The sequence below is a fragment of the Hermetia illucens genome, chromosome 2 (assembly GCF_905115235.1).
Source record: "Hermetia illucens chromosome 2, iHerIll2.2.curated.20191125, whole genome shotgun sequence".
In the NCBI taxonomy this organism is placed as follows: domain Eukaryota; kingdom Metazoa; phylum Arthropoda; class Insecta; order Diptera; family Stratiomyidae; genus Hermetia; species Hermetia illucens.
The window spans coordinates 73,706,937-73,728,259 of record NC_051850.1 but is presented as its reverse complement, the minus strand read 5'-3'; positions in this window follow the sequence as shown (position 1 = coordinate 73,728,259).

Genomic DNA, 21,323 nt, shown 5'->3' with positions numbered 1-21,323 from the left:
AATATGGTAATATATTATTTTTAACTTTATCTGTACAGATATCGGAACGGGATATATTTTGAGAGCTACGTTTCGTACAGATGCATCACTGTGATTTTTTTCAGATTTCTTCAGATCTAATAAGGTTTTGTTTTACACAGAACCTTAAAAAAGGGTGTTGTCACAAAGCGAAATACCACTTATGTAACTTCGGTCATACGATAACTCATCGCATGTTCCTAATAATTCTTGATGTGGGAACTGAATGTTAGGACACGAGAACTAGTTCCTAAAAGTTAGAAAGGGAAGCCTCCCAATAGGTTCTGTGTATTAGAGCAAAATAGCATGCATCTGTTTCAAGCTGTGAGCTTTCGCGTTTGCATCTTCGGTACGGGGTGTTTGCCTTTGGGTGTGCGAAGATTGCCTTTATGTGGAGCGGATGGTTTTAGAGGGGTTATATCTTGGATAGATGGTTTGTGTCTTGGAACATTAAACTCCCTTTAGTGTTTTTTGCTGGGTTAGGCACTCATCGGTGCGTGTGTGGGGAAATACCAAGCTGTTTTATGGGATATGTACTTTTCGTACCAAGCCATATTTTGGTGCGTTTCTGGGATATGGAGCTTTAATGTGCGTCTTGGGAGATATCAAATTGTTTTTTTGATGTGTTTCGAAGGTAACGATCTTTTTCGAGTATTTTTGGGGAGTGTCAAGTTGCTTTTGGAGCCTTTATGGGAGTATTGATCTTCTTGGTGTGCTTTTCGGGGCCTATTAAATTGTTTTTGATGTTTTTTCAGGGTTTCGGTCTTTGTGGTTAGTAGCTTGGTTGACGTGAGTGTTTGCGGCGGCAGCTTGTGGCGCGGGCTTTAGGTGGTAGGCTTCGCTGTGGGCTTGAGGCGGTTGGCTAGACCGATGCAGATTTTGCGACTAACATTGCTGACCTGGGAAATAGGTTTAACTTTAAATGAAAAAGATCGTTGACAAAGTTTAAATATATATTTTACTTATTTATGCATATACATATCAGTCAATATTCTTTAGAATTAACAATATGTTTACACTTATTTATACATCTTTTCTAATATACAAGGTATCTCGTTTATGGTGACAGAAAATTATATGTTTGAAGAAAATTGGTCCACGAAATGGGCACTCTAAGTTTTACGGTTACAGTTATATCATTTTTCGTAGTGGATCATTTTTCGTGACCTTCCACAATTTCCCACTCCTTCAATCATTTAATCCCAGATTTGATACCATTTTCTTAGAAATGGATATTTTTTAAATTGCATAGGTCACCAATATGGTAGGTCTAGTGTTTTGGCGCCTTGATTTTCCATTGTCCGCATGATGACATCACATACACATCTTAGAGTGCAATAATTCAAACGAATAATTCAGCTCTGGCCAAGCTCTGGTCAATAAGGCGGATTTGCGCTCAATATAATTCATAGTCATGTCGCGTTCTACGAATTATATAAAGGAGCACTCAACATCTGCAAGCCGCTACGGTCACGCTGCTCCCAGGGCAGAGGTGAGGCAGCGTCTGACGATTTGCCTCTGCCCTGGTAAGAAACCGTAAAGCCGCCACCGCTTCACTTTTTTGAATAAATTCACGTGAAATCCAAGTTTGGACCCTCTATAAGTTCGTTAATAATGGATTGCGTTAAGACTTCGGATAGCTGAGTGGTCAGTATTACGCTTGCCCGAGTTTATTAACCTGACTTGACTCAGATACTCATCCACAGCTCAGTCGACTGATATCCAAAATCCAGCTGCAAATCGGGTGCGATCTTCGAATTCTTTCAGTCGAGAACTATTGACATGAAATTTGTGTGGACAGTTTTTCTTCGAAATAACCACAGAAATCAATCAAATCAAACATGCCGTTTTACATCGAAAAAATTCTTGCTTTTCAAAGATTTACGCAAATAACTCCAAAGTCACGCATTTCATGTAGAAATTAAATTAAGCGGAAATACATTAAACATATTAAGTAACAAAAGGGATGGATCTTTTTATTTTTGGAGATGCAATATGGACAGAATTATGGCTCGGAAAACGTCAATTTGTAATGTCTAGGAAAAATAATACTTCCAAATAACGCAAAATCAGTTACCTTTAGTGGAAATTTATCTAAAGCTCTTTTAAAGTGCTGGAGAAAACCTTTAAAATGAGGTGTGATACAAGTCAGTGGGATGTGGGATGTAACCGAGCTATGATCAAAATAATGTAATTATTTTATATATATACAGTTTTAATATAAAAATCAATAAAAAGAAAACTTGGTTCTCTCACATAAATTGAAAGTAAGCCCTTGACAATTTACTATATTTAACCCATTGCAATAAATTTGGCGGTCAAAGGGTAGTATAGGTCCCAGGGCGAAACGTGGATTGATTGCCACGATGGAGCATGAAACCTGGGGAACGCCTGCTGAGCCAACACCAACAACTTTACTACTAAACCCTATCGTCACCTCCACGTGGTGACCGTTGGGAGCTCTTTCTTAACGAAAAGCTGCAGACGGAGAATGATGAAGGCGAGTCCCCCGCGCCTAAAAACGGGACAAATTGTACCAACTGGTCCTCCAGGATGGCGGTTGGGTAGGGCTGGCAACCCTACACGGAAAACAACTTGTTACGAATCCACAACAGGAGCCTCGGACTGGACAGGGACCGGTTTCCTGGAGAAGACTCGCTACACCGTATATTATAGCGGCAATCCAGTAAACCATGTACTCGGAGTAGGCTTCTTAGTCTGCCAAAATAATGAAACCTGCGCTTGTGAGGCAAATTTAGAAATATAAGCCTTATTAACGTTTACGCCCCTACAGAGGAGACTGCAGAGTCGGAGAAGGATACCTTCTACGAGGCAGTAGAATGAACCCTCGAAGTCTGTCCCAGATATGATATCAAAATCATACTTGGGGATTTTAACAGGCAAGTAGGGAAGGAGCCCATATTCAGGTGATACGTTGGCTCCCATAACTTACGTCAAAATATAAATGATACCGGACTGCGATTATTCAGTTAGCAGTGTCACACGGAATGGTTGCTGGAGGTACCTGGTTTGCGCGGAAAGCGGTCCACAAACATACGTGGGCCTCTCCAGACGGGACCACTTTCAACCAAATTGACACGTATTGATCGAACGCCGCCACCTCTCCGCCTTGATGTATGTCAGAACATATAGGGGGGGGTCAATATAGACTCGGATCACTATATCGCAACGGAACGGAAGAATGCTATATACCGAGTAATGTTGCATTCTCAAGGAACGCGGGCACGCGCAGATACTTATCGCGAACTCCGGCGAGCGGAGAAACGATTTCACAGAGGGAAAAAGAAAACCTGGGACCAACAGATCTGTCAACTAGAAAAGTACAGGGAGCAAAATGAAGCCTTACACACCTCGATGCTCATCCTCCCGAGGAAAATCCGATTTCGGACAGAATGGGCATATAGAAGCGATGGGTTGAGTACTTTGATGAATTACTGAACAACCAGAACATCGGCTGGATAGCCCCATACGCTTAGAACATCAGTGGCCCATACCAAAGAGACTTCACTCCAAGAAAATCAGCAGCAGATAAGATTTTCTCTCTGCGGCAAGCGGTGGAAAAACTGTTGGAATATGGACACCAGTTGCACCATCTTTTCATCAATTTTAAGGCCGCCTATTATAGCATCGCCAGAGTAAAATCGTACACGGTCATGAGAGTATCCTGACGAAATTGATAAGACTGGCTAGGCTGACGCTGACCAATGTGCGAGACCAGATAAAAGCAGCAGGATCACTCTCAAGACCATTCAAAATCAACAACGGTTACCACAAGGGGATCCCCTTCTATCTAGGGTCTAAAATCACAACCCATAACAGCTATGACAATGAAATCTGTACACAGTTGTTGGCAGTCAACAGAGCCTATTTCAGCTTATAAAAGCTTTTCCGCTCGAAACGTCTCACCATAGGGCCAAAGCTCTTACTGTACAAGACTATGATCTTGCCAGTCCTCATGTATTCCTCGGAAACTTGGGTTCTTAGCAAGAAAAATTGCGAACTCTTGGCCGCGTTCGAGAGAAGAATCCTCCGAAGAATTTTTGGCCCCCTACATGAGGATGGACGATTCCGTAGCCTACACAATGACGAAATCTATGAGCGATACCATGACCGTCCGGTTGTGGATAAAATCCGGCTCAATATACATGAGGACTGGCAAGATCATAATCTTGCCAGTCCTCATGTATATTCAGGTTGTGGATAAAATCCGGCTGAATAGGTTAAGGTGGGCGGGTCACTTAATCAGTATAGATGAGGATGATCCAATCAGGAAAATCTAGAAGGGCAATATATACGGTAGAAAAAGGAGACGAGGCAGACCCTGCCTGAGATGGAGCGATGTTGTGGGTCAGGACGCCAGACAGTTTTAAGGGATATCGAATTACTGGACCTCAGCGCAAAACCCGAATTTCTTGAGTTCCTTATTAAGGCAGGCCTAGACCGGATACCGGTTGTTGGACCGTTGATGAGGATGATGAATAAATTCTGAAAATTTGGTGGATGTAGAGAGCGCAGTTTCGGAGAAAATGTGAGTTTAACAAATTCTGGGAGAAAAGGCTGACGAACTCTCCAATCAGGCGGAAATGCAAGTCATCTCACCGGAGAGGATGGACCTCATTCAGAAGACAAGAGTTGAGGAACACTACTTAAGAAATGGGAGGTGATCCCACGGAAAATGAAGGCTATTACCATCGTCCAGCAAAATACCTCCATGGATGTCATCAATGGTGTACTGGAGATGGAAGAACTGCTGGGCCATATTGCACAGCAGCGAAACTTTTGGATGCCAGCCGAGAAGGAGTTGAAGAAAAAAGCACATCGCTAGTGAAGCCCTTAGTTGCGTAAAACACAGCGCCCTCAGTTCCTAAGAGGGGGAACAAAAAATCAATAAAAGTAGGCGAGGGGAAAACAGTGGAGATCTGCCGACGAAAACGCAGCAAAAAGCAACGTCGAAAACAAGAGAAAATTTAGCAGCAATAGCCTAATGGCGACAGCAACGACTCCACGCGTCAAAGAAAAGAGAAGGGACAAACCACAGCCGGAGGCCATTCTCATTAAGGCGAACGAAAGGAGATCTTTCGCGGAAGTTCTTCGAAAAGTCCGCGACAACGCCAAACCAGAAGATGCTGGGGTAGATGTTAAATCTATCCGGCCGAATCGTTCGATTCGGCTGGTATAATTGTAGAGTGTGGATTGAAGATCGAAAAGAAGAGTATGTTCTGCGAGACAGTCCAGATCATTGTAGGCACGAAGGGAGTGATTTCTAGTCCAGAAGCCATGTACACCTTTGAAATTAGAGATTTTCTCACTAATACCGAAGAGGTGGAGGAAGCGATGAAAAGGGACTATCCAGATGTGAGCAACCTTAAGGTGGGAGTTACGGCTGTCAACTCTGCAGGACAAAAAATGGCTATTGTCACTGTCCCTGAGAAGACGGCCAGCTAACTTCTCCATCGACGGAAAATAAAGATCGAGCGGATTATTTGCAGAATAAACCTAATGGCAGTTCGATCCCGCTGCTTTAAGTTCTGGGCATACGGACATATACCAGGGGCTTGCAAGGGACAGGAAAGAAGCACCTCGTGTTACAAGTGGGGCGACCCCGTTTACAAAGCGAAGACTTGTGATTCGGCAAAGTGCTGTGTCCTCTGCAAGGATCGCAGTCTACAAAAAGAAGATGGCGCTGATGCTTCCAGTTCTGGATGTTACTAGGTCTTCAAAGAAGAGTTACAGAAAGCGTAAAGTCAAGCACCATGATCTACATCCTGCAAGCTAACATGCATAGAAGTACAACTGTTCATGACCTGATGGGGCAGATGGTGCAAGAAAGAAAAGTTGACTTCTTCTCAGCAAACAGTACGGAGGAAGGAGCTCACCATCGTGGTACGCCGATATATCTGCACTGCATGCGACACGGTTAGCTTGCGAGTGCGGGTCCATGGTCGAGGAGACGGCTTCGTTTGGGTTTGTTGTGCGGAAGTGACGATTTTCAGCGTTTACTTGACACCAAACGAATCTCTATGCAAGCTTTTCGGAATAGGCTCGCAGCATTGGATTACGAGATTAGAAACTCGGAAGGGAGAATTCTAGTTGAAGGAGACTTTAATGCCAGAGTTCTCAGAGCTGCCTCAACTAGATTCTCGTAGTACACAGATTTTGAAGGTGGCCGCCAGGATATTATTCTAAATACCGACGCCTTGGTTGCGAGGGCGCTATTCCTGACATAACTTCGATGGAAGGTACTGCAAGATTTCAGTATATTTCCTTCGAAGTGACAAAAAGCCCCTCCCAATGTTCTGCCGTCCAGCAAACACCTTCCGAATGGAACATCGGGAAAATCGACATGGCAAAACTTTTTGAAGCTCTCTCAAGAGGGGTAAATCAGCGACAGGACCTAGACAAGGATAGCAGAACTGCAAGTGAATCGCTAGTTCATTCAACAAAAGTTCGAAATTGTGTCCCGGGAAATTACCCATGTACTGGTGGAGGGTTGAAATTGCGAATACGAAGCAATTGCCTAAGACTTAGGAGCTCAGCCCGTAAGAGGCTAAGACGAAGTGACGCTTAGAACTGCATGAAAGTGAGAAAAAGCAACTTCGCCACGAAATCAACATGCAGAAGGCACGTTGCTCACAACAACTAATTAACAACGTAAACAGTAAGAGAGTTATGGGGCCTCGGCGAGTGGTGTTCTTTGTTACCCTCGGTGTAAAAAACGCAAAACTTGCGAGGTGGTGCAATTTGCTTGAGGCTCTGAAGAATCATTTCCATAATCCAGGCTACCTGTTGCAGATGTTGAGGGACATTTAAAGGACGGTACCCGGCTCTATGAGACCCGTGAATTACAGCGCCGAATGAAGGTGACATCGGGGCCAGCTACAGCTAGTCCGGAACTTTGGAACGCCTTATGCAATAGCCTTTTACGATTCGAAATACCTAATGAATCGCGTCTGCTCGGATACGTGGACGATGTTGTGGCACTGGTTACCGCACACACGGTTGAGAAAGCTCTGTGGCGAGTAAGCAGATGAATGCTTGGGAATGGATTCTCTCTAGCTCTGGAGAAAACTAAAGGCGTTGTGCTGACCAAGGACAGGGTTCTTCTACAGACCTCCCTATTCAGGTTCGTGACCTGATCACACTGTGAGCTTTCGGGTTTCTACCTTGGGTACGGGGTGTTTGCCTTTAGGTGGGGAGAGGGTGCCTTTGTCTGGGGCCGGGTGGTTTTGGAAGGGTTGTATCTTGGGTGTGTGGAACATTAAACTCATTTTTAAGGTTTTGTGTGAAACAAAACCTTATTAGAATGGTGACGGTGTCTGTCTGTCCGTCTGTCCGTCTGTCTGTCTGTCTGTCTGTCTGTCTGTCTGTCTGTCTGTCACACCTGATTTATTCGGAAACGGCTACACCGATTGTCACGAAAATTGGTGAGAGTATGTAATCTGGTGATCCCTTTACATGCAGTAAGTGGCGCCATCTTGCGTTAAGTTTAAGGGGGGGCTCTCCGTACATGTGAATGGAGGGTGCAAATTTTTTTTTCACAGAATGTAGCCAAGTAGGGTATCAAATGAAAGGTCTCAATTAGTACTTTTCGAATCTGGTTCAATATTTGATATTAGATGAAACATAGGGGAGTAAGGGTTGAAAATATGACCCACAAAAAGTGTAACAGGTCTCGTTCTCAGAACCTATCCAACCGAAAAATCTGGAAAAAATCACAGTGGTGCATCTCTACGAAATCTAGGCCTCAAAATATATCCGGTTCCGATATCTGCACAAATAAAGTTAATAATAGTATATTTCCACATTTTAGAAATTTACCCGGCATCCCCCCTTATGTTCATCCCAGAAATACAAAATTTGGCATGAGTGTAACGAAGAATATAATGCACAGTTTGGTCAAGTTTGAAGAAAATCCAACTATTATTAACAAAGTTATTGGGGGTGAAACTTACAATTTTTTGTGAATTTCGTGCACTCTACAACCCGCATGACGTCATCATCACATATCAATTCGTCAATACCACAACGAAATGAATTCTTATGAATTGGGTCGCAGACAATTATTTTGTTTTAGTTTTTTAGTTATTTGTCAACCAGACATGTGTATATGTAGGTATATAATATATGCGTGCTAATGAACTTTGCGGCTAGTGCCTAATTCAGATAGATATAAGACGTAAATCGGAAATATGGGTACGATCAATTTATATACGTGCATATATGTGTACAGTATTCGGTAATAGGCAGTTGGTTTGTTTAGGGTGAGCGTGATATCTATGGCTGTAATATGTACGTATGTCTCGTAGTTTGGAAAAATATGAAGGATTATGTTGGATTTGTAGCTATATACGGACAGAGAAATGTGCGTCTCTTACATAAGATGAACACAAAACCTTTATACCCGAAGCGCGAGCTTCCGGTATTCCGACTTGTTAGTATTTTTTTGGGTTAAGTACCCGTCGGTCTGTGTCTGGGAGATACCAAACTGTTTTCTGGTATGTTTCTGAGATATGTACCTTTCAATGTGTGTCTTGGAGGATACCAAGCCATATTTTGGTGCGTTTCTGTGATATGAAGCTTACGTTTTGACAGATATCTGTTGACTTTCCTAAATAATCAAACTGAATATGGCCAAGTGCTTAGGCAGTTTCACCTAAGCTTTAAACAAATTAAAGGCTTATGTGCTTGAACCATATTGAAATTTTCTTGCAACTGAACACTTATTATATACACAATTTTTGCTTACAGGTAAAATTCTTAGTAGACTAAAAAACCATAGGTACGAATATTACAAAAGAAAACGCTATGTCAACCAACTTCTCATGCAATGCATTTTTAGCTGATTTTGTTCAATACATTTTACCGCGAGTTCATTACCATCGTTGTTTACAATCAAGCCTAATACCTTGCATGCAAATTATTGCGAGTTAACATTATACTCTAGGTAAAGCGTTAAATAGTGTACAATGTGTTATATTTCTTAAAAAATCTTATTCTGATTATATTCTAAACAGATATCAAGCTGCTTTTTTGGTGTGTTTCTGAGGTAGCGATCTTTTTCGAGAGTTTTTGTGGAAGTTGTTTTTCGTGCCTTTATGGGAGTATCGATCTTTTTGGTGCGCTTTTCTGTTTCTGTGTTCTTCAGGGTATCGGTCGGCTTAGTTGACGTGGGTGTTTGTGGAATTGTGGCGAGAGGCTATCGCGCCGGTTTCGCTGTGGGTTTGATCGATGCAGATTTTGCGGCTATCATTGCTGACCTTGATAATGAGATTAAGTTTAAGTGAAAACGTTCCTTGATAAAGTTCAAATATTTATTTTACTTATTTATGCAGATGCACATCATTCAATATTCTTTGGAATTAACAATATGTATACACTTATTTATACATCTTTTCTAATATACAGGGTGTTCCGTCAAAAAGCTTGATATTCCACAATTTCCCACTCCTTCAATCATTTAATCCCAGATTTGATACCATTCTCGAAAACTACATTAAATTTTCCTAGAAATGGATATTTCTTCAATTGCAAAGGTCATCAATATTGTAGTTCTAGTGTTTTGGCGCATTAATTTTCCATTGTGCGCATTGAAAACTACAATTTTTAGCAAATTTGCTAAATATCAAGACCAGGCTTCCTCGCAGTTAATGCGTAATATTCATAAATTTTCCATAATTAATCCCTTAATTTTACATTTCATTTAGAAGTTAACATAATCAGGCAACATTTATCAATTTTACCGATTTGTAAGTTTAAAGTACTGTTACGGTAATGCATCTTGAAATTCAAATAAAAAATCTATTTTGAAATTTCTTTAAAATTTAAACAGTTATATCTTCGAAGGGACAATGAACTTTGCAATTGAAAAAATATCCATTTATAAGAAAGTTTATGTACTTTCCGAAAATGGGTTTAAATTTGGGATGAAATAATTAAGGGAGTAGGAAATTATGATTGGGGTAAGGTCAAGCTTTTTGACACTATTCACGAAAGACAGCATAATTTCATAACGGTAAAAGATAGAGTCCATATTTCATAGACCTATTTTCCTCAAACAAGTGGAACTATCTGCAATTAAAATTTCCACCACCATAAACGGGATATTCTGCATATCCAAAATTTGCGCAATTCTCGATGTTCGATGAAGTCATCGCAATTTTGGCGGATATAATACCAATCCCTGGACGATAGCTACTGCCGCTATAGGTTTCATTAGGTTGAAAATATACTCATTGAAAACGTTGAACATCTTCTCCGTCCGGCTGTCGTACAGAAGGTCGCGGTTCGAATCTGACTGGTGGCAGTGGGATTTGTATCGTGATGTGACCTCGGACACCAGTTGATTCAGTTGTGAATGATTACCTGAGTCAAATTAGGGTAATAATCTCGGGCCAGGGCAATGCTGACCACATTGCCTCCTACAGTGTAGTATAATCCTGTAGTGTATCGTTATGGTCTTGAATGAAGTGTTCTAATACATTTCAAGGCCCTGATCCAATATGGATTGTTGCGCCAACAAAACAACATTATTATAATCCTTACAAACCCATCTTTCATCTCTTTTTATACACGGTTGATAATAACTTAATTTTATTTGATGACATCCTTCCCGAGCAAGTTGATGGTAGTTCCCGTTCATACTGATTTCTTTTAACATTAAATGTTTTAGCGTACGGTTAAATTTTTCTACAATTGACGCTTACAAAGAGTTGTAGGTAAAAAAGGGATTAATATCGAATCTTTTCATTAACTGTTTAAATGTCTTATTGATTTAAAATTATCTCCATATTATTGACTTAAAATTATCTCCATAGCACCTCGGGATCTCTTTTATTTTTTATTTGTGCCGTCCAAACAAATTTCGAAAATGTGTCGATGACTGTAAGGAGAAATTTGAATCCTTGAAAATGCACTCATATTAACCAAATCTGCCGGCCGTAAGTCACGTATACCTTTAATAATGACCAGGAACCGGTTTATGTAACTCCTTGATAACATGTCTCTACTCATTTTCGTATATATAGTAATTGGCTTGGATTTTATTTTTATATCATACCAGAGTTTTGTGCGTGAAATACGAACTATGTTAAAGTTTATTGATCCGTTTACAAAATGTTTGCCGGTCCTTCCGACAGAAAATCTTCTAAACGACATTTACAGAAAATTTTCTAAAGGTGTCCCACCTTCAAACTTATCGCTTATGAATTCTTGAATTCTATTTGAGATGAGTTTACCAACTAATTGTATTAGACGACATAGTGTTGAATGCTTTTCAAGGCAGATGTGTGAGTTTTTTACAAAAGGACCTCATCATCGTAACTTTTCATTAGTTTTACTCACGTCCAAGTACAAAAACGAAGGGCTCTGCGAGTTACGTCCGCCTATCGTACGGTTTCCAATTGCTCCCCATGCTGCCGAGTGGAGGCTTATATACGTCAGGAAAGCCGAGGGGAATATGGAAGCAGTTGCTTGTGAAGAGAGAGCGCGTACTCTCTGTCAAATGGTTGTCGTGAATACTTACTCAACTTTACAAAACCACGACACATAAATTTGGAATGCCGCGAATCCTGCCGCGCCACATGGTTCCGGGTCAGAATCCTGGACGGTTCATGAGGTGTTATAGCCAATAGTCTGTTTGAGACAGGAGTCCGGCACATTATGCGTAAATGCATTTCACTTCCGTACCCCAAAAAAGAAAATACTCACTTTAGCGTGATACTCAAAGTCTCTCAAAGCCTTCAACTTTACACAGACACGACAATTTGAACCTATTAGAACTATGTTAATAATAGTGCTGGTAGGATTATGATTTGTATTATTGCCTATATTAATGCGAAATTTCATGATGAACGGGTTTAACAGCCAATTACTAAAAATGATAGCTGATAATTTTATTTGAACAGATGTCGGTATGGAGGGTATTTCGGAGCCTAGGCGCAATACAGTGGCAGCTTCGCGACTTTTTTGAAGACTTTTCGGTTGGGTAGGTTTTGAGAATGGGGACCTGAAAGGAATGACAAATTTTCAACGCCCGCCCTTCCCCATTCTCCATTAAATGTCACGGGAGCATTGAATAGCACTAATGAGACATTTCATTGAATATCCCATACAACTATATTTGGTGAGAAAAAATCGGGCACCCCCCTTTGGTATGTATGGAGACCCCCTCAAATTCCATATACATAGGATAATGTAACTCACTATATGCGTGGGCGTTTGCAGTTCCCTCCTTCCCACCGAATCCGGTGTACAACCGTTTCTGAGCAAATTTTACCACGTTTTGTCGAATTTTAACATACTTTTACTACTTATTGTCGAATTTTAACATACACAATGTAGTAATATTCCCGAATTACTGATACTGAGGGACAACATGACAACGAGGTTTCACTTCGATAAGAAGTTTGAAACACGTTGGAGTAACAAGGCAAACTGGGAGAGCGTGGCCGCGACGACCAGCAACTGATTACTTGGTACACTGACCGATCCCTCACAGCAGAGGGAGCGGGTGCCGGTGTCATTGTTCCTCGGAAAATGTACTTTGAGCTAGGAGGCACGTATACTAGCAGATTCCAGGCGGAAATATACGCCATAGACAAATGTGCCTCCTTTAATCTGCAAAGAAACTACAGGGGGCAGAACATAGCTATTCTCACCGATAACCAAGCAGCGATCATTGTCCAAACTGCGGGGTCCCAGAGGACCCAGCGTACGTTTTCTTCCTAGGTTCGTGGAAGAAAGAAGGAACCTAGAGGAAACTCTAGGTGAAGTGCTATCACCGGAAAATTTTGTCCGGGGAATGGTAGCCTGTCAGGAAGACTGTGATGCGATTAATTCAATGATCGCTGTAATCCAGGATAAACTGCGAAAAGCAGAAGAAGTGAGGGAGACGCCGTTACGAACTCCGCGGGTAGACGAAAGGAGACCTAGCTAAAGTAAGCTAACTCCGCCCCGTGATGTAATACCTTAAGGTGGTTCCACGGGGTAGGGGGGAGTCGGGGGTGGTTTTAGTGGCTAAAAATTCCATACTCTGCGTGCCCAGGCCAGAGTCTTTTGAAGATTTCCACCTCCTCAAAAAAAAAAAAGACAGATAGACAGACATTGAACCGATTTTAATAAGGTTTTGTTTTGCAAACCCACATGACTATATTTGGTGAAAAACAAGTTTACATCCCCCTTTTACATGTATGGGGACCCCCCCTAAATCTCAACGTAGGAGGATATTACTCACTGCATGTCTGGGGGTCAACAGTTCCCACCTTCTCACCAAATTTCGTGTCAATCGGTATAGCCGTTTCTGAGAAAAGTGCCTGTGACAGACAGACAGACAGACTGACGGACGGACAGACAGACAGACAGACAGACATTGAACCGATTTTACAAACAAAACCTTAAAAACAGCTACGAGCACTAGCCATGAGCTACCAACAACTTTGTTTCGCTATGAGGAGGAAATTTCTTCCAACTCAAAACAGCATAACGAGCAAGTTTTACTGAGAAACTATGAGATTGGGCAATATGATATAGAATTAGAAGGGAACAAAATCGAATATCACTTTCTCAAGTTGAATATGTTCATTTCGGTGTAGAGAAAGGACTTCAAGTACCCGATTTAGAGCTGGAAGCAGGACGTACGGTATTAGAAATTGACGTCATCGCCTCCTGTTGTTCAAATGTTCTGCAACCAACTAGTGGTCCATATTAGGTGCATTTCGAATGAATATTTGTTGAACAAACAAAGTGACGCTTTTGCCATTTGTTACGGGTATCGTCAGGTACAATTCTCTGCAAGGCTGCACAAAATGCCTGCAGCAAGCACAAGTCATAAATCAGATACTTACTTATAGTGTAGAAAGTAGGTACTAATGCAAACTTCATTAACAGATACTATCAAGATTATCACAAGCCATCTTTCCTCACGAAAAAATATGTAATGTGCAGATGGTCTCTCAATTGCTACTAGACGTCATTGATTCGGGCGTCATTGATTCGGGCGTTATAAACAAAATGATGTTGAAAAGGAAATAGGATGTAACGAATTTATCTCCGAATAAAAAAATTGCAACTTGATGCAAACCTCTTACGCATATCTGTCTAAACAGCGAAGGAATTCGCGAGAAAACCACGATCCTTCAACGAAGTTTCGACATGAGAAGCTTCAGAATTTCAGCAGATTGCACTATACACGGGAATAGTTAGATTTAAAGAAATATTGGAGGAAAATATGCTTTTTCGCTTCGCCCATAAATAAAATCACCTATAACGTTGACAATCTTCTTCATTTGACCAAGTGTGTAGAACAGTTTGGAATGTTGATTGCTTCTCTGCATCCCGATTTCAATTTTCATGCATGAAATTATGTTATGAAATACAATTAATGCCTCTAAGTATGCACATACCTCCGGCTTAAATTCAATTTTTATGAATGGAAGTGACGGGACTAATCCAAGTGACATTAATAATTAGTACTTGCAAAGCGAATAGCGCCTTCCACAGTTTTCATTCAAAATTAGCAGCCGAAAGTGGGAAGCGCCGCCATATTGCAAATAACGTCACGCATCGCAAAGGCTCAATTTTCCGAACTTTTTTAAGGTTTTGTGTGAAACAAGTAAGTTCGTATGAATTGGGTGGAAAAGGATTATTTTGTTTTAGTTTTTTAGTCATTTGTATGTGAATATCAATTATTCCAACGAGACATGTGTGTATGTAGGTATATAGTATATGCGTCCTAATGGACTTTGCGGGTAGTGCCTAATTCAGATAGATATAAGAAGTAAATCGGAAATATGGGTACGATCAATTTATATACGTGCCTATATGTGTACAGTATTCGGAAATAGGCAGTTTGTTTGTTTAGGGTGAGCGTAACATCTACGACTGTAATATGTACGTATGTCTCGTAGTTTTGTAGCTGTATACGGGTAGAAAAATGTGCGTTGAAATTTCTTAGATAAGATGAACACAAAACCTTTATACCCGAAGCGCGAGCTTCCGGTATTCCGACTTGTTTGCGTTACGCATTGCGCATCGGACTTGTTGTATATTGCTTCATACAAGTTCGTGTAATGAACTTCATTTGATAGCTTTCTCACTCCGCACGAACGCAGTCATTCCGCTGTTGTGTTTGGGCCTTATGTGTTATCTGTAGCATAAATGTAAAATTTTCTTACTCTGGTATTCGCGGTCAAGGTGCAAACGAAACCGTGACGCACATATGTTAAGGGGGTCATCCCGTGTGCCGGATCCGCCGAATTTTTTTTTTGGCATCAATTATATTTAGATATAGTGTAGAATATATGGGCAAAGTTATTTTTTGATATTCGAAGTCATTCGGAAATTCTCTGCAAGGAAATAATAGTGTTAAACACGTAATAAGTCACATGCCAGATTTATGTCGATCGCCATAATAAAGCTCGTATTTATCGGTCCGAATGACGTTCGAATGACTTCACTAGAAGGAGAAGAATTGAAGCCTGTACATCTCTTTCTTCAAAAAACCTAAGGTTTATGGACTACGTATTGCAGATTAATTATCAGTTAAGATTTTATGGCTAAAAAACGTGTTCTACTTTATAATGCGTTTTTCTCGAAACTGCATATTGACAATCGGCTGCCTAAAATCTATTCAACGAAATTCTTTGAAATTTTCAGGACTTATTCAGAACATATTTTTACGGTCCGCAAACTAGGAGAATTGCGATTCATTCAGTAGTTTTTTTTAAGGTTTTGTGTAAACACAAAACCTTATTAAAATCGGTTTACTGTCTGTCTGTCTGTCTGTCCGTCACACGCATTTTTCTCGGAGACGGTTATAGCGATTGACACCAAATTTGGTAGAAAGGTGGGAACTGTGAACGCTCACGCATACAGTGAATTACATCCTTTTACGTCGAATTTAAGGGGGGGTCTCCATACATGCAAAAGGGGGGTGTAAATTTTTTTTTTCATCAAATATAGTCAAGTGGGGTATCAAATTAAAGGTCTCGATTAGTACTTTTCAAAACCGATCTTAGTTTTGACATTCGTTGGAAGGGTGGGGAGCGCGGGGGTTGAAAGTGATCACTTCTTTAAGGGGGCCATTCTCAGAAACTACCAAACCGAAAAATCTGAAAAAAATCAGGAGGCTGCCACTATATGGTGCCTGGGCTTCGAAATACCTTCCATGCCGGCATCTGTTTAAATAAAGTTAATAATACTATATTACTACAATTTTTTGTAATTGGTTAGAAACCCCCCTTAGGTTCATTCTAGTACCATGAAATTTTGCAGTGATATAGGCTATAATATAGAGCATGATCTTACCAAGTTTGGTGAAAATCGCACTATTACTAACAAATTTATAATACCTCAAATTTGTTGCTTTTTTGAAAATTGAAGACTATGAATGTCAATATCACCCGAAAGTGGATACTCTCATATAATATATGGATATATTACGTGCTACATACTAAGAAATGCACAAAACCTTTCGTACCTGAAGCGTCCAGCTTCCGGTTTCCCGACTTGTTAATCATTAAAGAAGCCTTAAAAAAACACCAAAATTCACAAAAAAAAGTTTAACAAGGCGCCAAAAATTTAGCTTTTAATATTTTTTAATAATCCTAATTTGTAGACTGTCTTGACGTTAAAATGCCGTTTACTTTTTTTCTTTCAGGTGATCGTAGCGCTCTCTAGCGTGGCAGCAGAAAAACACATTTTTTTGGAGATGGGTGTATAAATTGCTCCGTATTTCAATAATGAACTATGCAATCGGGCTGGAAATATTATTATGCAAGCTCAAGATATTGATAAATCTATGGTGAAAAAATCATATATGTATCTTTATCCAGTTCTTTACAAAAAATTTCTAAAAAAACGAAAAAAATGGGGAACCCTATTCGAGTCCAGTTACAAGGTCGGGGTACTAACCGATAAATGGAACAATAAATAGAGGAACGAAATGCGAACACAATTATGTAACTTTCTTCGAATAACAATGCAAAAATGCTTATTAAAAGTCATGGTCATAGAAATTACCAGAATGTCAGAATTATTATTATGTAGGAAATGTAAATCACGTGAATGAACTGAACACTAACTGAATGAGTTATGAGCGATTGTTGATGCTATTGGAGAAGAGTGCTGAGTTTAAGCAATGGAAATGTGAAAATCAACCGATGGAATTTAGATTCTAATTGTTTGAATCCGCACGGGAAGATACAGGGTATTTCAAAACAATCGAACAAACGGTATGCCAAGCGAATTCTCATGCGATTCTAAGCAAAAAATATTAAGCAAAATTTTTTCCATTTCTTTTTCATGAATTCTTTTTAGCTGCCAAAGGCATTTCTATTTTTAAACAAGTCGGAATACCAGAAGCTGGCGCTGTGGATATAAAGGTTTTGTGTTCATCTTATGTACGAAACTTCAAAACTCCGCCATGCTATTAACATAGTATGCTGGTCCCAAGCCCAGGTAAAGGAGGAGGGTTTGAGGCAACGTACTCTGTACTATCCTCAGTAAAACAAAAATAAAATGCTGAGATCAGGGAAAGAGATAAATAGAGTATAGTTGGAGTTATTCTACTATGCTAAATCCTGCCGAATCTCTCTTGCTGACAGGCCCCGCGACAGGTCGACCAAGAAAATGCATATAATGTCGTTACAAACATGATGATCGGATTGAGTCACAAGCTTCGGAAAAATGCTAGGGCGTCCACCTCAGTCGGCCCCGGTCCTGTTGCGAAATGAGCAAGGGTTCTTGACGCATGGACGGCGTCAGGACGTAAGCAAGTTAGTCCGAACCCAACGAACAAAACAAATACGTGTCTGCACGCTCAATGTTGGTACCCTAACTGGAAAGACCGAGGAACTCGCAAGAGCCCTTCGGAAAAGGCGCATTAATATCTGCGCTCTGCAAGAAAACCGATGGTCTGGTGCCAAAAGCTGCGACATTCAACGCGAGCGCGGTAAAAATGGCTACAAACTTCTCTATTTTGGTAACCCACACACTCAATATGGTGTTGGCATTGGCATCTCAGAGGGTTTCCGTGACGCCATTAAAGAAGTCGATGTCATGTGGGTGAAAAGGCAGACGGTAACAGGTGCCATGGGGGAAAGAGGTTCGGAGCGCGCAATGAAGGTGGCGAGCGTATAATCGATTTTGCGGACACCCATGACCTTGTACTTATGAATACATTGTTCATCAAACGATTGTCTCATCTTCCTACATTTTATAGTGGGAACAATAAAACGCAAATCGACTATATTCTCATAAGAAGCCAATATTTTACCAGTGTCACTGATTGCAAGGTCGTTCCCTATGAGACCTTCGCACCTCAACATCGGCCGTTGATTGCCGTCCTGCGAATTAAGCCACCGATAAAACAGCGTGAGGAACGCACTGGCTTACCGCGACGCATTAAATGGTGGCGATTTGTTGAGAAGAAAGAAGAAATGATCTCACTCATACGATTGCCGACCATTACGAATGTGGAAGAATCATGGAACCAAATGAAAAACACGAGCCACAAAGCGGCCTCTGCAACCCTCGGATGATGGAATGATGATGTTGAAATGAAGGTCCATGAAAAGAAACGTCTCTACCACAAATTTCTCGAAGATAAAACGCCTGCTAATTGGCAAATTTATAAGAATGCCAACCGTGAAGCAAAGAAAGCGGTCGCTGTCACTCGAGCGAACCATTTCAAAAATCTTTACGATAAACTGGACACTCGGGATGGCGAGAGAGATCTGTATCGAGTTGCTAAAAGCCGTGATGAACGCACACAGGATATCGAACACTTCTGTTGTGTTAATGACAAGAACGGTACTTTGCTTACCAACCGTCGAGCCGCAACGGATAGATGGCGAGAATACTTCGAGCAGATTTCAACTGAAGAATTTGCTTATCCTCCACTTCCACAATCATTGCCGACATTTGGAGCAGTTCCACCAGTCAGCGCAACTGAAGTCGAGGAGGCAATAAAACAAATGAAGTCGGGGAAAGCAACAGGACCTGACGACATCGTATCTGAGCTCTGGAAAGCGAAGAGCTGGGACTCTACACTGTGGCTCAATGAATTCTTTAACCGGATTATTTAGGAAGGAAGAACACCATCTGGCTGGCAAGAAAGTATCACTGTTCCAATATGGAAAAAGAAAGGTAGTCCAGCAGAATGTTCAAATTACCGTCCGATCCGGTTACTTTCCCATTTCATGAAGATTTTTGAAGGCATTCTTGACAACCGTATTCGCGAAATCGTTGAAATAACCGAGAATCAAGCCAAATTTGTCAAGAACTGCGGAACTACTTACGCAATACACACTGCGCGGTTACTCATGGAAAAACACCGTGAGAAGCATTGCCCTCTATACATTGCCTTTCTGGATCTAGAGAAAGCGTTTGACCGTGTACCACCCGAACTCATTTGGTATGCTTTACGACAATACTTCGTGCCAGAAGAACTCGTGCGCTGGGTTCAATTGCTCTACCACGATCCGAAAAGTAAAGTTCGAAGTATGGCGGGTGTATCAAAACCGTTTCGTGTCTCTGTTGGTGTTCATCAAGGAAGTGCCCTCTCGCCATTCCTCTTTGTTCTTGTTATGAACACCGTCACACAGGATATCCAACCTCCAGCGCCCTACACACTGCTTTATGCAGATGATGTTTTCCTAGCATCTGATAGCAAAAATGATCTCGAGCAACTTGTTCAAAAATAGAATGACCGCTTCATGCAAACTGAATTTTTGACGACCGCTCCCAATGAAACAGGTACAATCACTGTCAGCGGCAGTGATTTGCACAGAACTGAGCGATTTAAATACCTCGGGTCAACGCTATCAGCCAATGGAGAACTGCGTTATGAAATTGCTTCACGCATTAACGCAACCTGCATGAAGTGGCGTTCCAAAACTGTTGTTCTTTGTGATCGACGGATCAGCGAACGTCTCAAATCTAAAATTTACCGCAATGTCGTCCGTCTTGTCTGTCTATCTGTCTGTCTATCCGTCTGTCTGTCTGTCTGTCTGTCACAGGCACTTTTCTTAGAAACGGCTATACCGATTGACACGAAATTTGATGAGAAGGTGGGAACTGTGGACCCCCAGACATGCAGTGAGTGATAATCCTTCTACATTGAGATACATGTAAAAGGGGGGTGCCAAATGTTTTTTCATGGAATATAGCCATGTGAGGTATCAAATGGTCTCGATGATCTCGATTAGTACTTTTCGAAACCAGTCTTAGTTTTGAGATTTATTAGAAAGGCGTGGAGTGGGAGGGGTCGAAAGTGATTATTTCTTTAACGGATCCATTCTCAGAAACTACCAACCTCTATGTGGTGCCCAGGCCTCAAAATACTCTCCATATCGATATATGTTCAAATTAAGTTAATAATAGTATATTACCATTTTACCTCAGAGTTAAAAAAGTTGGTAGTAGTATAAAATATAATATGAAGCATATCATCCCCCCATCAAAGTTGTCTTTACCGTGAAAATTTACAACCCGAAGTTCTAAATGTGACATGCTAAATGCATATACATAACGGGCCACGTACAAATGGGATGATTCTACACTCAGATATATTCACAGAAGAAGTAAACAAAACTTTTCATACCTGAAGCTCCCAGCTTCTGGTTTCCCGACTTGTTTTATCCGTATATAGTAACAAATCCAACATATTCCTTCATATGTTGCCAAGCTACAAGACATACCTACATATTACAGCTATTACAGATATTATACCCACGCTAAATAAACAAACTGCCTACTGTACATATATATGCACGTATATAAACTCGCACCCATATTTCCGATTTACTTCGAACACAAAAGGATATGTATGTACATATATAGTACGTATTTAAATACGGCTCTGGTTTAATGTACAAATATATCTATCTGAATGAGACACTATCCGCAAACTTTATTAGCACGCATATACTATATACCTGCATACATACAAGTTATCACACTCTTAATCATGCGAATACACACACCGTGATCTATATGCACACGCTTCCCATAGATAGCCAAATTTCAGTTCATCAATCGATGCACATTGAACTCGGTAACTAGGTTTTATTTATATTTGCACATTTGGCACTTTTATAATTACAGTAATTCCACATTTTATGTACAAATAGATGTAAGTCTTAAGCAGTAAGCATTCTTGTTGTGACTATAGAGAACAAATAAAGTTTATAAATCGAACGTGCGTTATTTTTTTACCATAGCCACAGAAGGAAAAGATAACTGGTGCCCGAGCAAAATTTAATACTGTACCCACGAGAACACAGTAT